General features: G+C 39.1%; 1 long non-coding RNA gene across 1 annotated transcript in view; it reads left to right on the top strand.

Moving 5' to 3' along the window:
- LOC135232839 (uncharacterized) overlaps nucleotides 1-20001 on the top strand; it is an 80104-nt gene that overhangs the window by 54488 nt on the left and 5615 nt on the right. Inside the window, exon 3 of the long non-coding RNA XR_010323434.1 lies at nucleotides 247-391. This is a non-coding gene — a long non-coding RNA (uncharacterized LOC135232839). The remainder of the gene's footprint in view (nucleotides 1-246; nucleotides 392-20001) is intronic.

The raw sequence follows: 20001 nt of genomic DNA, 5'->3' as shown, positions 1-20001 counted from the left end.
TGATAAAGCCAAAATAGCTATGGTTGAAGAATATCTTTGACGGAGATTTTGGTGTTCATTTCTTTGCTGAGGACTAGCAATAGACGAAATAATACCGCTATATAATATAAAACTTATAATTGTGATTGTATGATATTTATTGTACTCAGATGACAAGGTCTCTAGCTATAATAAAACATAACAGATGAATCATAAGGCAAAATCACAGTTAAATATAACATTGTCTTGCACGTTTCATTTTTGCAGAGCACTTTACAAGCATTATTCTGATTTGTTCCTACAATGATCATGAATCAGAGGGAGGAAGAATTCTCAGGCCGTTCCTTAGAAGAGAGCAACAGGGAGCAGGCACAGCCGTGTGCAAGTGGGCGTCTTATGGGACCTGATCCAGGTCAATGTTAAGTTTACCAAGTCATGCGGTTTTAAACACACTTCTGGTAGTTGTTATTCATTGCCCAGTGTCTCGTTGTCTGTTTGCACTAAACTCTTAAAGTTACAGCCATCATTGCTAACGGCCTCTTTATCGTTATATTCTGCAATTTAAAAATATTTCCCAAACCTCCAAACCTGCAGCCTCCACCTGGCACCTACCAGAAAGCCCTTCACTTGAAATCAGTCTACTCCTCTAAGATTCTAGCCACAGGAGTAGATAATCTGGCTCTGCCAGATGCAAACCAGCTTGTCCAGGGGACATCAGCTCTCACTAGAGAGTCCAGAACTCATTTGGGAGAGCAGCTTCTGCAGTATTTTAGTCCTGGTACTGGTAATGAGATTTAGATGTATCACAAGCCCATCGTTTCTCCTGTTAGCTGCCTGGCTGAGGGAGATACTCTTATCATAGAGCTTGGATGTTGCTGAACATGCTCCTGCAGAATAAAATGGGATTTGGCTGTGATTTCTAGATTTGGGAATGGATAGTTTTTAGATTCAATATATACTCATTTCCTATGACTGTCTCTAAAAGAAAAAAAAAAAAAAACCAACAGAGATTTTTAACAATGGGTATAAAATCACAATGTCAAGGAAATAATAAACTTGTAATCTTTTAATTTTAAACTTCAATTTTAAAAGCATTTGGCTAAATATAGTTGTGCTATTATTAAAAGTCGTGGCATTCAATTTGTATTCTCTTAGGTGCATAAGTCAACACAATCAATGAGGTATCATTATTTGGTAGTTCTTTGCAAAAACGATGATAATTCTAATAATTCTACTTTTAAGGGGGAAGGGTAGTATTTCATTGTGGGAACAATAAAACTAACTTTCAGCATCAGCTTCTCCAGCACGTGTGCGTGCACACACGCACACACACACACACACACACACACACAGTAAACAAAATATTAACCCCTCCCCTGCCATCGAATCCACCAATAAGGCTTGCTGATTCTATCTCCAAATACCTTGAATCTGTTTTCTTTTTTCTATCTTCCCTGACACATCCTCCTGGTCTGCCACACTAACTTCCTAACCACATCTGGCTTTCCCTGCTTCCACTCTGGAGTCCCTGGGCGGTGCAGATGGTTGACATGCTTGGCTGCTCACTAAAAGGTTGGGGGTTCGAGTCTACCCAGAAGCACATTGAAAGAAAGGCCTGGTGATCTACTTCTGAAAAATCAGCCAATGAAAGCCCTGTGGAGCAGTTCTACTCAGACACACCTGGGAGCTCCGTGAGTCAGCACTGACTCAACACCAGCTGGTTTGGGTTTTCACTTTCTGTACCCCGTCCCTGTTCATTCACACAGCAGTAAAAAAATAAAAAGAAATAAAAAATGCAAATTGGATCACAGGATTCCCCTTGTTCAGTGGTTTCGCCTTGCACTTGGGACCCGGAATTTCCTTTCCCTTCACTCACTGTATCAGCCACACTGGCCTTGGGCTTCTGTGACATGAACTATTAATCTTCCCCCACCCCTCTGGCCTGAGTGGTTCTTTTAGGTCTCCACTTAAATGTCGCTTCCTTGAAGAGGTCTTTTCTGTTAAACTCTGCCCTTTTCTTTTAGTCTCATCACAATGTGTGGCAGCACCAGGGTGGTGCAAATGGTTATCGTCTTCTAGTGCTAACCAAAAGGTTGGAGGTTCAAGTCCACCAGAGGCACCTTGGAGGAAAGGCCTGGCAGTCTATTTCCAAAAAGTCAGCCACTGAAAACCCTACGGAGCAGTTCTACTCTGACACATACCGGGGTGCCATGAGTCGGAGTCGAATGTACCATAACTGATTTGGTTTTTTGGTTATCACAGGGTGCATCGTAAAGTCATGAATTTGTTTACTCATTTAGCACAAGCTCTATGAGGGCTTCCACCTGTCTGCTTTTGCTCATTACTTTGTACAAAACAATGAACGAATGAATATTGAAATATTTCAAATTCGAGTGGAACTTGGGCAACATGCATGATTCTAAGTTACACAGGTCAAAAACTGGCCCTCATTATTCCAATAGGACTTTCTCAACAGGCTTATGTTGACCCCAACTCCCCTTCTCCCTAGAAGAGGACAACAAGGGGAAGCCGGATGCTGTCGAGTTGGTTCCGATTCAGAGTAGAACTGCCCCATAGAGTTTCCAAGGAGCACCTGGTAGATTTGAACTGCTGACATTTTGGTTAGCAGCTGTAGCTCTTAACCACTGTGCCACCAAGGTTTCCAACTCAGAGGGACCATATATCTAAGTTTATATTTAAATTTGTATTTATTTCCCTCTCTCACTTAGTTTCTAGTATTGTTTTTCAATGAGAAATCCAAGTGCATTCTTGTGTGAAGTATTTTTAACAAGTTGATATTTTTTTAACATACTGTAACCATCTATCAGTAAGTCTAAAAATCAGTTAGATATACCCAAAGGTAACATTTTTAAAAAGACAGTGTAATCATTTTCTTTAAGACCTTTGTGCCCAAAAGGAATTTGGGATAATTTTGCTTTGAAGCAACACTGACCTCCTGTGGCCAGGAGAGAGTCCTTTCAAAAACAAGTTTTTTTCCTTTTTCCAAAACCTTTTTAGTCTAATAATTTCTCTATCATGTTAATATTTATTTATTTATTTTCAGCTCACGCAATTTATTTTAACTTAGTGGAAATGCTAAAAGTATGAAAAATATGAAGACAAAATGCCATACTAACAATGTTGAGATATATACCAATATCTATATTATTGTGTTGTTGTCAGGTGCCATCAATTTTGACCCTAAAGGACAGAGTAGAACTGTCCCATAGGGTTTTCTTGGCTGTAATCTTTATGGGAGGAAATCACCAGGTCTTTTTTCCTGTGGAGCTGCTGCTGGGTTCGAAGCACTGACCTTTTGGTTAGCAGCCGAGCACTTAACCATTGTGCCACCAGTGTTTTTATATATACAGGTAGTCCCTAACTTACAAAGTATTCAGTTACAATGAACTGCGTTTACAACTTGTTTTTGTACATCCTACATACAGTGATGCAGTGTGTAATTTGCTGATATTCTCAGATGTTCATTCTCAGATGTTCAAAGATCAGATTTATAAAGATACTGATAATAAAAGGCAATAACAATGAAAACTAAAAAAAAATAAAAGAGGTATTCGACTTACATCAGAACTAATTTATGACGGAGTCATCAGAATGGAACCCCATTGTAAGTCGGGGACTACTTCTCTCTATATATTACTTTCTATATCTATGTTGTTGTTGCTAGGTGCTGTCGAGTCAGTTCTGACTCATAGTGATCCCATGCACAATAGGATGAAATACTGCCCGGTCCTGCGCCATCCTTACAATCATTGTTATGCTTGAGCCCATTATTGCAGCCGCTGTGTCAATCCACCTCGTTGAGGGTCTTCCTCTTTTTCGCTGACCCTGTACTCTGCCAAGTGTGATGTCCTTCTCCAGGGACTGATCCCTCCTGGCAACACGTCCAAAGCATGTAAGATGCGGTCTCACCATCTTGCTTCTAAGGAGGATTCTGCTTGTACTTCTTCCAAGATGGATTTGTTCATTGTTTTGGCTGTGCATGGTATATTCAATATTCTTCGCCAGCACCACAATTCAAAGGCTTCAATTCTTCTTTGGTCTTCCTTATTCGTTGTCCAGCTTTCACATGCATATGATATGATTGAAAATACCATGGCTTGGGTCAGGTGCACCTTAGTCTTCAAGGTGACATCTTTGCTTTTCAACACTTTAAAGAGGTCCTTTGCAACAGATTTACCCAATGCAATGTGTCTTTTGATTTCTTAACTGCTGCTTCCACGGGTGTTGATTGTGGTTTCATGTAAAATGAAATCCTTGACAACTTCAATCTTTTCTCCATTTATCATGATGTTGCTTATTGGTCCAGTTGCAGGGATTTTTGTTTTCTTTATGTTGACGTGTAACATATACTAAGGCTGTAGTCTTTGATCTTCATTAGTAAGCCCTTCAAGTCCTCTTCATTTTCAGCAAGCAAGGTTGTGTCATCTGCATAACGCAGGTTGTTAATGAGTCTTGCTGCAAACCTGATGCCCTGTTCTTCTTCATACAGTCCAGCTTCTCGGATTACTTGCTCAGCATACAGATTGAATAGGTATGGTGAAAGAATACAGCCCTGATGCACACCTTTCCTGACTTTAAACCAATCAGTATCCCCTTGCTCTGTCTGAACAACCACCTGTTGATCTATGGAAAGGTTCCTCATGAGCACAATTAAGTGTTCTGGAATTGCCATTCTTTGCAATGTTACCCATAATTTGTTACAATCCACACAGTCGAATGCCTTTGCATAGTCAATAAAACACAGGTAAACATCTTTCTGGTATTCTCTGCTTTCAGCCAGGATCCATTTTGACATCAGCAATGATGTCCCTGGTTCCACATCCTCTTCTGAATCCAGCCTGAATTTCTGGCAGTTTCCTGTTGATAAATACTGCTGCAGCCACTTTTGAATGGTCTTCAGCAAAATTTTACTTGTGTGTGATATTAATGATATTGTTCGATAATTTCCGCATTCGGTTGGATCACCTTTCTTGGGAATAGGTATAAATATGGATCTCTTCCAGTCATTTGGCCAGGAAGCTGCCTTCCATATTTCTTGGCATAGATGAGCGAGCCCTTCCAGCGCTGCATCCGTTTGTTGAAACATCTCAGTTGGTAGTCCGTCAATTCCTGGAGCCTTGTTTTTTGCCTATGCCTTCATTGCAGCTTGGACTTCTTCCTTCAGTACCATCGGCTCCCGATCATATGCTACCTCTTGAAATGGTTGAACATCGACTAATTCTTTTTGGTATAATGACTGTGTGTATTCCTTCCATCTTCTTTTGATGCTTCCTGTGTCATTTAATATTTTCCCCACAGAATCCTTCAGTACTGCAACTTGAGGCTTGAATTTTTTCTTCAGTTCTTTCAGCTAGAGAAATGCCGAGTGTGTTCTTCCCTTTTGGTTTTCTATCTCCAGCTCTTTGCATGTGTCATTATAATACTTTGTCTTCTCGAGATGCCCTTTGAAATCTTCTGTTCAGTTCTTTTACTTCATCATTTCTTCCTTTTGCTTTAGCTGCTCGATGTGTGAGAGCAAGTTTCAGAGTCTCCTCTGACATCCATCTTGGTCTTTTCTTTCTTTCCTTTCTTTTCAGTGACCTCTTGCTTTCTTCATGTGTGATGTCCTTGATGTCATTCCACAACTCGTCTGGTCTTCAGTCATTAGTGTTCAGCATGTCAAATCTATTCTTGAGATGGTCTCTAAATTCAGGTGGGATACACTCAAGTTCGTATTTTGGCTCTTGCAGACTTGCTCTGACTTTCTTCAGTTTCAGCTTGAACTTGCATATGAGCAATTGATGGTCTGTTCCACAGTCAGCCCCTGGCTTTGTTCTGACTGATGATATCGACCTTTTCCATCATCTCTTTTCACAGATGTAGTTGATTTGATTCCTGTGTGTTCCATCTGGCAAGGTCCATGTGTATAGTTGCCGTTTATGTTGGTGAAAAAAGGTATTTGCAATGAAGAAGTCGTTGATCTTGCAAAATTCTATCATTCAATCTCCAACATTGTTTCTATCGCCAAGGCCATATTTTCCAACTACTGATCCTTCTTCTTTGTTTTGAACTTTTGCATTCCAATCATCAGTAATTATCAATGCATCTCGACTGCCTATTCGATCAATTTCAGACTTCAGTAGCTGATAAAAATCTTTTATTTCTTCATCTTTGGCCTTAGTGGTTAGTGTGTAAATTTGAGTAATAGCCAAATTAACTGGTCTTCCTTGTAGGTGTATGGATATTATCCTATCATTGACAGCGTTATACTTCAGCATAGATCTTGAAATGTTCTTTTGACAATGAATGCAATACGATTCTTCTTCGAGTTGTCATTCCCGGTGTAGTAGACTATAAAATTGTCTGATTCAAGATGGCCAATATCAGTCCATTTCAGTTCATTAATGCCTAAGATATTGATATTTATGCTTTCTATTTCATTTTTTACGATTTCCAATTTTCCTAGATTCATACTTCTTACATTCTAGGTTCCCAATTATTAATGGATGTTTGTAACTGCTTCTTATTTTAAGTCGTGCCACATCAGCAAATGAAGGTCCCGGAAGCTTTACTCCATCCACGTCATTAAGATCCTCGACTTTACTTTGAAGAGGCAGCTCTTGCCCAGCTGTATTTTGAGTGCCTTCCAGCCTGGGGCACTCATCTTCCGGCACTATATCAGACAATGTTCCGTTGCTATTCATAAGGTTTTCACTGGCTAATTCTTTTCAGAAGTGGACTGCCAGGTCCTTCTTCCTAGTCTATCTTAGTCTGGAAGCTCAGCAGAAACCTGTCCTCCATGGGTGACCCTGCTGATATCTGAATACCAGTGGCATAGCTTCCAGCATCACAGCAACACACAAGCCCCCACAGTACGTCAAATTGACAGACACATGGGGGTTATATATCTGTATCTCTATATCTAATCTATGTATACATATATCTCCATATAAAAAAGGTATAATTCTAGCTCACCAAGGCAGCACTTAAGAAAAAACCCTATTGTTCTTTGTTCATTGTCGAGGGCTGGGGGCACGGAGCGGGAAACACGCCCCACTGTGTGGAGCCTCATAATGCAGGGGATATAGTCTTTAGAGTGTGGTTACTCTAAGTATGTGGCGTTTCCCCATTTATGGCTCATTAAGCAAAGATTCTTCAAAGTAGAGATTAGGGAGGCTGTGTAGAGATTAAATATGTTTCTGGTGTCACAGCATGCTAGGTCAAAGTGGACTTAAAGGCCGTTTGCATTTTTTGCTTACTTCACATGCTTCTATGTCGAACTTCAAAAATTTCTAAACTTCTCAGTGACTTACAGATTTCTAATAACTTATGGTTAACGTTAGAGATACTCACAAATGTAGACAATTCTATTTCCAATTTCATATTACAAGCGCTTATCCATATGCATTTCGAAAGGATAATAGTGTGTTATGGGATTTGAGATCATTATAGAAACATACAGAACAAACTTGGAATATCTTTTGGGGGTCACTTATTCAATCCCCTGTATCAGTCTAGCTGCAAAGCCCACATTCTCTCCATACCCTGCTGCTTCACAGCCAATAGCTGTGCCATGCAATTTGGTATTTGATTACATTCTCTCTAGACTTGTAGCTCCAGATTTCACGTGGCTTCATTACATTTAAACTCCTAGTTGTCTTAGTTACCTAGCTCTGTTATAACAGAAATATCACAAGTGGGTGGCTTTAACAAACAGAAATTTACTTTGTTGACAGTTTTGAAGGCTAGAAGTCCAAATTCAGGGCACCAACTCTAGGGGAAGGCTTTCTCTCTCTGTTGACTCTGGAAGAAGGTCCTTGTCTCTTTGAGCTTGTGCTCCTGAGAGATCTTCACGTGGCTTGGCATGTGCCTTCCCCCATCTCTACTTCTTTCACTTGCTTGTTTAATCTCTTTTATATCGCAAAAGAGATTGACTTAAAACACACCCTACACTAATCCTATCTCATTAACATAACAAAAGCAACTCATTCCCAAATGGGAGTAGAGGCATAGAGGTTATGATTCACAACACATATTTTGGGGGGACACAACTCAATCCATAATAGTAGTTAAGTGTTGTGTATACATATCAATCATCTTGTAGCCCCTCCATGCTGAGCACAGGAACCACTCAAGAGGAAATGCCAGGCATTATTACAGTGAAACATTCTTCCATGGGAGAACCTTCCTGGAATCCTACATCACAGAATATAGGAAAGGAGAAACAGTTTTAATTCTTGTGGAATCCGGATTTCTGAGCTCCATGGAGTTGGGTGACCTAACCAGGCCATTACCCTGAGATATTCTTTTGAACCTTAAGCCTTGAGGAAGCTGGTTTCTAAAGTCACTTTTAACTCAAATGACAGCCTAGTAAGCAGCTAGTGGAGACCATTTTGCCTTCGGTTTTAGGCTCTTTTGAAGAATTATCTATGTGCAGTGCAGCCAGTTTTGAGAAAGAGACACTCCAAGATCAGGCTAGAAGCTGTGCTGTAGGGTAAATTGTGATTATACAAAAACCGTTCTGGCCCCGTTTCCATGGCAATGTCAGTAACATGGGGTATAAGACTCTTTTGGCTCCCTAGTAGAATTGTTCCATCAAGTCCTGGAACCTTGTGAGGTGTTTCAATAAATGAATGCAGCTTTGGAGGTGCTCACTCGTCAATGCCAAGACACTTGGAAGATAGCTACCTGGTCAACTGACTGGGAGAGATCCATATTTGTGCCCATTCCAAAGAAAGGTATTCTAGCAGAAGGTAGAAATTATTAAACAATAGCATTAATATCACACACAAGTAAAATTTCACTGAAGATCACCCAAAAGCAATTGTAACAGTACATCTACAGGGAACTGCCAGAAATTCAAGCCTGATTCAGAAGATGTGGAAAGAGGGGTATCATTGTCAATGTCAGTTGGACCTTGGTTCAAAGCAAAGAATGCCAGAAGGATGATTAAAAAAAAATTACCTGTGTTTTATTGACTATGCAAAGGGATATAGCCAGAATGCTCCTTAGAAGCCAGGGTGGCAAGACTTTGTCTCACATATTTTGGACATGTTATCAGGAGGGATGAGTCCCTGGAGAAGGACATCATGCTTGGTAAAGTACAGGGTCAGCGGAAAAGATGAAGACCCTCAACGAGGTGGATTGACACAGTGGCTGCAGCAATGGGCTCAAGCATGACAAGGATTGTGGGGATGGTGCAGGACCAGGCAGTGTTTCATTCTGTTGTGTACAGGGTCACTATGAGTTGGAACCAACTCGACGGCACCTAAGAACAACAACAATCAATCAATCAATTTCTATTACTGGCTTAATATGATTTTTGTTTTAACAGAAATTAGGTGACATCATCTATGGATAAAGCCAATCTTTTATGTAAGTGAAGGACAAGATGTTCTCACACCCAAAAAAGGAAGCATGTTGGGAGTCCTGAGGAAGGCACTAATCCTTATTTACCTTCTACAACCTGCTACATCCCCATTTCATTTCATCTTTACCTAATTAAGGCTTTCTCCATCAAACTTTAGAACAGCAGGGGGAAAAAACAATGAAGCGTCTAAAACAGCTAAATTGCAGCTGATGTGGGCACAGTAGGTTAGCTCAGCAAGATTGAAGAAGACACCTTTTGCCATCCGTTTTGAAAATAATTCTTGAAAAACAATTGAATCTTAAGATATCACACTTCTTATCGATCAAACACAGGCTTTTATTAAAAAGACAAAAACCTAGGACTGTGAGAGAAGCTTCGTCTTTGTATTGTCACTCATATGAGAAAGGTTTTAAGCTAAATAATAAAACTGCTTATAACTTTTAGCCCTAAAGTTCCAATGATTTCTTTCTTTGGTGACTTCACTTGAGGGAAGCTAAAAATAGTGGGATTAATTCTGAACACAACAAAGCCTGATTCAGAATCTCAAAACTCCATTTGCATTTTAAACATTCAAGAGTAAGAGCTTTTGTTTGTTTGCTTTTGTTTTTTGCTTAGCCCTTGAGAACGCAATGATAAAAGACAGCACTTTTAACTAAAATGAAGTGGAGTGTAACTGGAGGCTGACAGGTAGATGGTGGGGGGTCTGCATGAAAGACTTCCCCTAGGATACTCAGTTTCTGAGATTTTCAAGTGGATTGTTCCCCAAAGTGGAGGAAGAGTAAATATATCTCCAGTTAAATGTTTTGTTGGAAAGAAGCAGAGACAGCTTTTTAAAATGACTAGATCAGCGGTGAGAAAATAAGGCAAAGCAGAGTTCCGTCTTCCCGTCGGTTTGCCTTTTTATACCTGTTTTTCTGTTTGGTGTACTCTTTCTGGCTCTGTTCTTGAATATCATCCTATCTTAAAATCATTCTCCTCACAATGTCAATGTGTGAGTTGTCCGAGTTCATCTTTATTTTCCAGTAGGTCATTATTTAATTGTATGTTTTTATCCCCGTGGCTTAGAAGGGCTGTTGTTCGTTTTCTAGCAGCACCCCCTTGTGGCGCTTCTATGCATTTCATAATTCTAAATGGTTTCCCGTTTTCAAGGGCAGGTTAAAAGTGGTTTATAAATGATGTTTTATTTTGTTTTCCAGTTGTCAATTTAATTACTCTTCTCCATGCTGTATCTCTTAGTTTAGCCTAACATCCATTCGTAAAGTGAGGAGAACTAGTCTACCATTATTACATTTATGAATGAAACCTATGGCTTGAGTCTAAAGTTTGTGTAAGGACTGAAGATATTATTGGTATAAAAGTAATTCCGCTGAACACTAAGCCATTGTCAAATATCTGTACCAAAGCTTTTAAACACTTGAGTATTTTAATTCTAAAATACTCTTCTCAAGACCAAAGTATTTTTAATAGTTGTGATTATATGGTATGTTGTTGTTGTTTTTAGATGCCATCGAGTCATTTCTGACTCATAGCGACACTTTGTACAACACAATGAAACACTGCCTGGCCCTGCACCATCCTCACCATTGTTGTTATGCTTGAGCCCATTGTTGCAGCCACTGTGTCATCCCGTTGAGGTTCTTCCTCTTTTTCACTGAACTGCAACTAAGCACGATGTCCTTCTCCAGGGACTGGTCCCTCTTGATAACAGGTCCAAAGTATGTGAGACAAAGTGTCACCATCCTTGCTTCTGAGGAACATTCTGGCTGTACTTCTTCCAAGACAGATTTGTTCGTTCTTCTGGCAGTCCATGGTATATTCAATACTCTTCACCAACACCATAATTCAAAGGCCTTTTTTGGCCTTCTTTATTCATTGTCCAGTTTTCACATGCACATGAGGTGATTGAAAACACCATAGCTTGGGTCAGGTACGCCTTAATCCTCAAAGTGACGTCTTTGCTTTTTAACACTTTAAAGAGGTCTTTTTTTTTGCAGCGGATTTGTCTAATGCGATGCGTGGTTTGATTTCTTGACTGTTGTTTCCATGAATGTTGATTGTGAATCCAAGTAAAATGAAATCCTTGACAACGTCAATGTTTTCTCCATTTATCATGATGTTCTTTATTGGTCCAGTTGTGAGGATTTTTGTTTTCTTTATGTTGAGGTATAATCCATACCAAAGGCTATAGTATTTGTTCTTCATCAGTAAGTGCTTCAAGTCCTCTTCACTTTCAGCAAGCAAGTTTATGTTGTCTGCATATCACAGGTTGTTAATGACTCTTCCTCCAGTCCTGATGTCATGTTCTTCTTCACATAGTCCAGCTTCTGTGATTATTTGCTTAGCATACAGATTGAGTAAGTATGGTGAAAGGAGACAACCCTGACACACATATGCTGATTTTAAACCATGCAGTATCCCCTTGTTCTGTTCAAACGACTGCCTCTGTGTACAGGTTTCTCATGAGCACATTTTAATATTCTGGAATTTCCACTCTTCGCAATGTTATCCAAAATTTGCTGTGCACACACAGTCAAATGCCTTTACATAGTCAATAAAACACAGGTAAACATCTTTCTGGTATTCTCTGCTTTCAGCCAAGATCCATCTGACATCAGCAATGATGTCCTTTGTGCCACGTCCTCCTCTATCTGGCTTGAATTTCTGGCCGTTCCCTGTTGCCATACTGCTACAACTGCTTCTGAATGATCTTCAGCAAAATTTTGCTTGCGTGTGATATTGCTCGATAATTTCCGCATTCTATTGGATCACCTTACTTTGGAATGGGCCCAGATATGGATCTCTTCCAGTCAGTTGGCCAGGTAGTTGTAGTCCAAATTTGTTGTCATAGATGAGTGAACACTTCCAGCTGTATCCATTTGTTGAAAAATCTCAACTGGTATCCCATCAGTTCCTGGAGTCTTAGTTTTCGCCAATGCCTTCAGTGCAGTTTGGATCTCTTCCTTCAGTACCATTGGTTCTTGATCATAAGCTACTTCCTGAAGTGGTTGAACATCTTTTTGGTACAGTGACTGTGTATTCCTTCCATCTTCTCTTGATGCTACATGTGTCGTTTAATATTTTCCATGTAGAATCCTCGAATATTGCAACTTGAGGACTGAATTTTTTCCTCAGTTCTTTCAGCTTCAGAAATGCTGAGCGTGTGTTCTTTCCTTTTGTTTTTCTAACTCCAGGTCTTTGCATATTTCATTATAATACTTTACTTTGTCTTCTTGAGCTGGCCTTTGAAAGCTTCTGTTCAGCTCTTTTACTTCATTATTTCTACCGTTTGCTTTAGCTACTCGACGTTAAAGAGCAAGTTTCAGAGTCTCTTCTGGCATCCACTTTGGTTTTTTTTTCTCCTTCCTGTTTTTTTAATGACCTCTTGCTTTCTTTATATATGATGTCCTTGATGTTAGTCCACAACTCATCTGGTCTTCAGTCTTTAGTGTTCAGTGCATCAAATCTATTCGTGAGATGGTCTCTAAATTCAGGTGGTGTATACTCAAGATTGTACTTTGATTCTTATGAATTTGTTCTAATTTTCTTCAACTTTAGTTTAAAATTGCATAGCAGCAATTGATGGTCTGTTTTGCAGTCAGAACCTAACCCTGTTCTGACTGATGATATTGAGCTTTTTCATTGTATCTTTCCACAGATATAGTCCATTTAATTCCTGTGTATTCCATCTGGTGCGTCTATGTGTGTAGACGCCATTTATGTTGTTTAAAAAAAGATATTAGCAATGACGAAGTTATTGGTCTTGCAAAATTCTATCATGTAATCCCCGGCATTGTTACCACCAAGGCCATATTTTTCAACTAACGTTCCTTTTTCTTTGTTTCCAACTTTCGCATTGCAACCACCAGTAATTTTCAGTGCATTTGATTGCATGTTTGATCAATTTCAGACTGCAGAAATTGATGAAAATCTTCAATTTCTTCATCTTTGGCCTTAGTGGTTGGTGAGTAAATTTGAATAATAGTTGTATTAACTGGTATTCCTTATACGTGAATGGATATTATCCTATTACTGACAGCACTGTACTTCAGCATAGATCTTGAGATGTTCTTTTTTGACGATGACTGCAACGCCATTCCTCTTCAATTTATGGTTCCCAGCATGGTCCAATTCAAAATGGCAAATACCAGTCCCTTTCAGCTCATTAATGCCTAGCATATTGATATTTTTGAGTTCCATTTCATTTTTGATGACTTCCAAATTTCCTAGATTCATACATCGTACATACCACATTCCTGTTATTAATGGGTGTTTGCAGCTGTTTCCTCTCATTTTGAGTCATACCATATCAGCAAATGAAGGTTCTGTAAGCTTGACTCCATCTATGTCAATCATTAAGGTCGAGTCTACTTTGAGGAGGCAGCTCTCCTCTAGTCGTCTTTTGAGTGCCTTCCAACCTGAGGGGCTCATCTTCTGGCACTATACCAGAGAATGTTTCACTGCTATTCATAAGGTTTTCACTGTTTAATTTTTCAGAAGTAGACTACCAGGTCCTTCTTCCTAGTCTGTCTTAGTCTGGAAGCTTAGCTGAAACCTGTCCACCATGGGTGACTCTACTGGCATTTGAAATACCGGTGGCATAGCTTCCAGCATCAGTCACATCCAAGCCACGACTGCACAACAAGCTGACAGATACGTGGGGATTTAATGGTATAGAATTCCTTTAATACTTACTTGAACTCAGGAAATACATTCTCAAGACTTTGTCATTAACCACTAAAATGTTTATCTTGTGTAACACAACAAGCTTGTAACCATTGCTGTCAAATTCCTCGACTCCAGCAACCCTATAAAGCAGAGTTGAACTGCCCCATAGGGTTCCCAAGGCTGTAATCTTTACAGAAGCAGACTGTCACATCTTTCTCCAGTGGAGCCATGGGTGGGTTCCAACTGCCAACCTTTTGGTTAGCAGCCTAGCTCTTAACTACTCCACTAACAAGGCTCCTTAGCTGTAAAAGTTACATCTTAGAAAACACTATGGGGGCAGGTAGTTCTACCCTGTGCTACAGGGCTGCTGTAAGTTGGAATTGACTCAAGGTAAATAGGGCTGCTGTGAGTCGGAATCAACTCGACAGCAACAAGTTTGGTTTTTGGTTTTTTTAATGGGTTTTTGGTTTGGGTTAGTCTTCATGGAAGCAGATCACCACCTCTTTTCTCCTGTTGAGGTACTAGTGGTTTTGAACTGCCGACCTTTTGGTTAGCAGCCAGGAGTTAACTACTGTGCTACCACAAGCTCATAATTTAAATTCTGTTTAAAATTATTTGGATTAAATTGTCTGTTTAAAATTATTTTGGAAATTAAATTAATGAAAATTTCACTTGTGAGAGGTATAGATTCCTCAGACCAAATTAGGACGACCACAGACTTTAAATATCTTTAAAAACCCCATGTTTCAAGTCAAAGAATTAAAACTCAGAATTATGCATTTCATATAAACTGAATATCTGGTCTCACGCTTTGCTCTATCTCTACATATTTTGGTAATCTAATGAAACTAATGTTAAAAATGCTACTTGATGATTTCTTTCTTTTTGGTTCTAGCCATTTACTGTTGCTCTAGCTACCTTTCCATCTGTCCTTCAAGTTTTTGTCTTGTTTGGTTAGTGTAGATTAGGAGGTCATTCTGAAATCATTTAAAATAGGATTTTTTCTAGACTACATTACATTTTACACTTGGAGGGTACTAAATGGATGCTTAAAATAATTGCCATTGAGCCGACTCTGACTCATGGCTATCCCATGTGTGTCAGAGTGGAACTGTGCTCCACAGGGTTTTCAGTGGCTGATTTTTTGGAAGTAGGTTGCCTGGCATTTCAGGTTGGGTTTGCACCTCCAATCCTTTAGTTAGCAGCCTAAGACATTAACTGTTACACTACCTAGGGACTCTGTCTGCTAATATGCCACTGAAGAAATGACACCAGGTGGAGGAATTAGAAGGCAGAAGGAATTCTGAGAGGCGTAATTCTAAAGAATGGGGCCTCTCAGTGGGTGGCTGAGGAACAGCAATGAAGGGAAGGTAAGTCACAGGGTAACTTCTATAAGCAGTTAGGTGGGAAAAGGAGGAGGTGGAGACTTGAGAGTAGATCAAAAAATGATAAGAAAGCGAAAACCAGATTGGTTTTTATTGATTTAAGAACTAGAAGTATTGAGTAGATGTACAGAGAAACATGAAAAACAAGCTGTTTGGTATTGCTGATTTGAAAAGAAGAGTAAATTACTTCATTAAAAAAAAAAAGTGCTTTAAATATAGGAAAAAAACCCTGCAAATTGAATAGAGCTTTCTTCTTCTCATTGTGAAAGGTCATAGCAGTTCTATTTCCAATGTCCAATTACCAGGCACAATCAGCACAGTGAAGTAGAGTCAACTCAATTTCAGTCTTAGGCATTTGCCTCAGCTTTAACTAGCTTTGGTATTACTCACTGCAATTTTCTCATCAAAAAGTTAATTTTAGGAGCAAAATGTCAAGAAAAGATGAAAAAGAAGAGCCTGGTTTTGCGGAGGCTGGTTTTAAAAAAAAATTTGGGCTGCACTTCTAAACTACCTGTCAAATCAGTCACCCATGGAAACTTCTAGAATGTTTTTGCTGTGATGGAGGAAATATAAAGCAAGGTAGAAAGCCAAGTCCAGGATGTGGTTGGCAGAGCTTTTATAGATCTCTCTTCCTTGGAAATCCATGTTCTTTTCTATAGTAGGCAGGTATGCGTATGCTTTCACATGTGGGTGTGTGCACCTACGTGTGGGTGTGTGCACCTACGTGCGTGTGTGCATGCTGGCTTTGAAGGGGTGGGTGGCAAGTGAGAAGGGGAGCGTCGGGCATTTTGCCTTTCTGTGTTTCTTTGGTGTGTGTAAGACGATGGATTCACCTAGTTTTTGATCCTTTCTATTTATCTATGTACAAATCTAAACTTAAAGTCAATGAATTTTTTTTTTATTCCTTTGAAGAACAGAGAAGCAGCTGTCTATTAGAGGTAGTTGTGGCTTGTTGTTTTGTAGACAATTTTACCACCATACAACAGGGGTAAAAGGAAAAGAATCTAACTTTTTGTGAAGAGATCAAATACGCCTTCTTAACTTCTCCACCATCACATCCTGATTGCTCAGACTTTTTTTTTTTTTTTTTTTTTACAAGGTTTGGGCTGTTTCATTTTGAAATGGAAAATATGCAAACCCCTTCCACCCTGCACCCCAAAATTGTTTCCCTGATCCCTTCGTACACACATTATTTCTGACATGGCTGAGAATGGCTGCCGTCCATCCTGTTGTTTCAAGGACTTAATAAAGCTTTAGGATACTGGGTCAAGGACAGAGCTATTCCTTGTGGGAGAAAATCTTGAAGAGTACTACACTGTTATGCCAATTCTTTTTCCTGAATTCATTTAGTTTTTCCAGAATTCAAGGAAATCGTGAATTAGAATAAAATGGAACAAAAATAAGAGCAACATACCAAATGAATTAAAAATCAAACAACAAATCAGGAAAGTATTTGACACAAATTTAACAAAGTGGATTTCCTCAGTATGTAAGAATGCCTATAAATTGACCAAATTTTGATTAGTCTTATTGCTCTTTGTAAAATGATAAATCACAGAATTTGATCGATAGTAGATAATTTTCCCCAGGAAAAAATAGATGAGTAAACTAAGAGCCAGAGGGCCTTACTCATTGTCGCTAGATTAGTAGGAGGACATTTAGAGTGACTGAAGACATGCGGCTAAGTGGTGTCATTGTCATCTGGGCATTGCAGCCTTTCCTTGCTCCCTGACTATCCTCACCTTCTCATGACAGACATGCTGCTGTCATCATTCCAAGGGAAATCAGGACCCTCCTCTGGCCCCTTCTTTTAAAACGCAACTGCTGGGATGCCCAACAGCTCCATCTGAGGGACGCGTGAATGAGTTTATGATGTATACTCTTCTTGGAAATTAACCAGGAAGGCCAAAAAACATTAGAATGTGGGCTGTGGGCTAGATACGAAAAAGAGGAGAGTAACTGAAAAAAAGGGAGAGTATAAAAAAGAAATGCTGCAATTCATAACATTGATCATATATGGGTCTTACACTATTGAGTTGTTTTTGCTGCTGTAGAGCCGGCTCCAGCTCACGGCAACCTTGTGTGTAACAAAATGAAACGTTGCCTGGTCCTGAGCCACCTTTATGATCCTTGGTATGTTTGAGTCCATTTTTGTGACTGCTGTGCCAATCCATCTCATTGAGGGTTTCCCTTATTTTCACTGACCCTCTACCAAATATGATGTGATTTCTAGTGATTTTGGAACACTGGTAGACAGTGGTTAAGAGCTACGGCTGCTAACCAAAAGGTCGGCAGTTTGAATTCACCAGCTGTTCCTCAGAAACCCTACGGGGCAGTTCTACTGTGTCCTGTAGGGTCGCTGTGAGTTGGAATCACCTCGATGGCAACCAGTTTGGTTTCCAGTGATTGGTCTTTTCTGATGACAAGTTCAAAGTAAGTAAGCCCAAGTCTTGCCACTGTACTTCTAAGGAGCATTCTGGTTGTATTTCTTTTAGGATAGATTTGTTTGTTCTTCTGGCAGCCTATGGTATATTCAATATTCTCAGCCAACACCACAATTTGAATGCATCAATTTTTCTTCCGTCTCCCTTTTTTTCATTGTCCAGCTTTAGAGTGTATATGAGGCGATTATGACAAGTAATGTTTAAAGTGTCAACATTTCCCATGAAATAATAAAAAAAAAAAGCCTGTAAAAACCCATTGCCATCGAGTTGATTCCGACTCATAGTGACCCTATAGGACAGAGTAGAACTGCCCCGTAGAGTTTCCAAGGAGTGCCTGGTGGATTCAGACTGCTGCCTTTTGGTTGGCAGATGTAGCTCTTAACCACTATGCCACCAGGGTTTCCATTAAGAAAAAAACCTAGAAATAATTATTTTTTTCATTTTTCAGAAAAGTTAAAAATGTGACTGATTGAGACCGACTAATTTCATTTTTCTCAATTCACTCCTAATTTAAAATGATGACTCCTTCCCGCAGTCATGTGAGAAATCCATTTAATAAATTGGAGGATTAGAGCAACTTGATTTTAGTATATTATTCCTAGTTAACAAATTAGGAAATCTTGAATATGTTAACATTCGAACTTCAGCCTAATGAATTTTTACATGGTCACGAAGTGGTACTAAGAACTTACAAATGAATGAAGAATTCTCAGCCTGTGGTCTAGGAAAATTTTATTTTAATGAATAGACATAGCTCTGAATGTCTATTATTAACATACAAACACTGCCAGGTTCTTTTTTTTTTTTTTAATATGCCATCATTTACAAAAGTTTAGCGTTTTAATATGAAAATTCCACATTAAATCTTCATCAGCATCAATAAATCATTAGCTCTATTAACACCAGGCAAGGCATTGAGGAAATGTGGCAAATAAGGTTGCAAGATTTTTCTTTTGTGCTTTTGGAAAACATCTCTGAAAGATATATTCAAAATAAAAAGTTATACATCTGTCTGGCACTTTTTAGTACCCCAAATGTTTGTATCGTATTACACCACTTAATCCTTATGACAGCACAGTACGTTTGGGAGAGAGAGAGTTTGTATCATTTCCCAGACGAGGAAATGTAGACTCCCAACGCATAAATGAATTGATCAAGGGCACATGAGTAGTAAGTACAAATTTAGGATTCTGCAAAAGGTATTTTTTTTTTCTTCCCTACATATACATCTTTTTTTAAAAAAAAAAAATTATTTTTTGTTGTTGAGAATAGAAACAACAGAACATACACTAATTCAACAATTTCTGCATGTACAATTCAGTTACGTTGATTCCATTCTTCAAGTTGTGCAACCATTCTCACCCTCCTTTTCTGAGCTGTTCCTCCCTCATTAACATAAACTCACTGTCCCATAAGCTTCCCATCTAGTCTTTTGAGTTTCTGCTGTCAATTTAATCCCATATAGATAGTTCTTAAAAAAAACACAATACTTGAGGCAGATATTCTTTACTAATTAAGCTAAACTATTGTTTGGCTTAAGGAAAAACAATAAAAAATTTTAAAAATATTCAGGAGATATTTTTGGTTAATAAGGTTTAAAGATTATTTCAGGGCAATAGTTTCGGGGGTTCATTCAGCTTCAATGGCTCCAGAAAGTTTAGATTCCATGAGAATTTGAGATTCTATTCTCCATTTTCCCCCTTTTGGTCAGGCTTCTTCTATAGAATCTTTGATCAAAATGTTCAGTAATGGTAGCTGGGCACCATCCAGTATTTCTGGTCTCATGGCAAAGGGGGCAGGTATTCATAGAGGCAATTAGACATTCAACACAGGGTTTTTATAGATCCTAATTTAGCGTCCTTTCCAGAAAATTATGGTGGTGTTTTTCTATGTTTAGCCATAAGCTCTATTTATTTTTTGTTTTACAAATTATGTTTACAACATATATTCCCTTCACTCTTGGGGATATATGTTGCTGCTTCTATTTGGAACCTAGGTCCGTAAGATGCAAACCATAGCCATGTGCACTGTCCCCTTGTCCCTCCCTCTGTGCTTAAGGCAGAAAGAAGTCACTGTGAATTAGCAGCAAGGCTGAGCTCACCTGGGATATTTTTACAGTACAGGGTCTTTAGCCTGTGAAGAAAATGAAATGGTAAAA

This window comes from Loxodonta africana, chromosome 11 (genome assembly GCF_030014295.1).
Source record: "Loxodonta africana isolate mLoxAfr1 chromosome 11, mLoxAfr1.hap2, whole genome shotgun sequence".
Taxonomy (NCBI): domain Eukaryota; kingdom Metazoa; phylum Chordata; class Mammalia; order Proboscidea; family Elephantidae; genus Loxodonta; species Loxodonta africana.
This window is presented reverse-complemented; position numbering and strand designations above follow the sequence as displayed.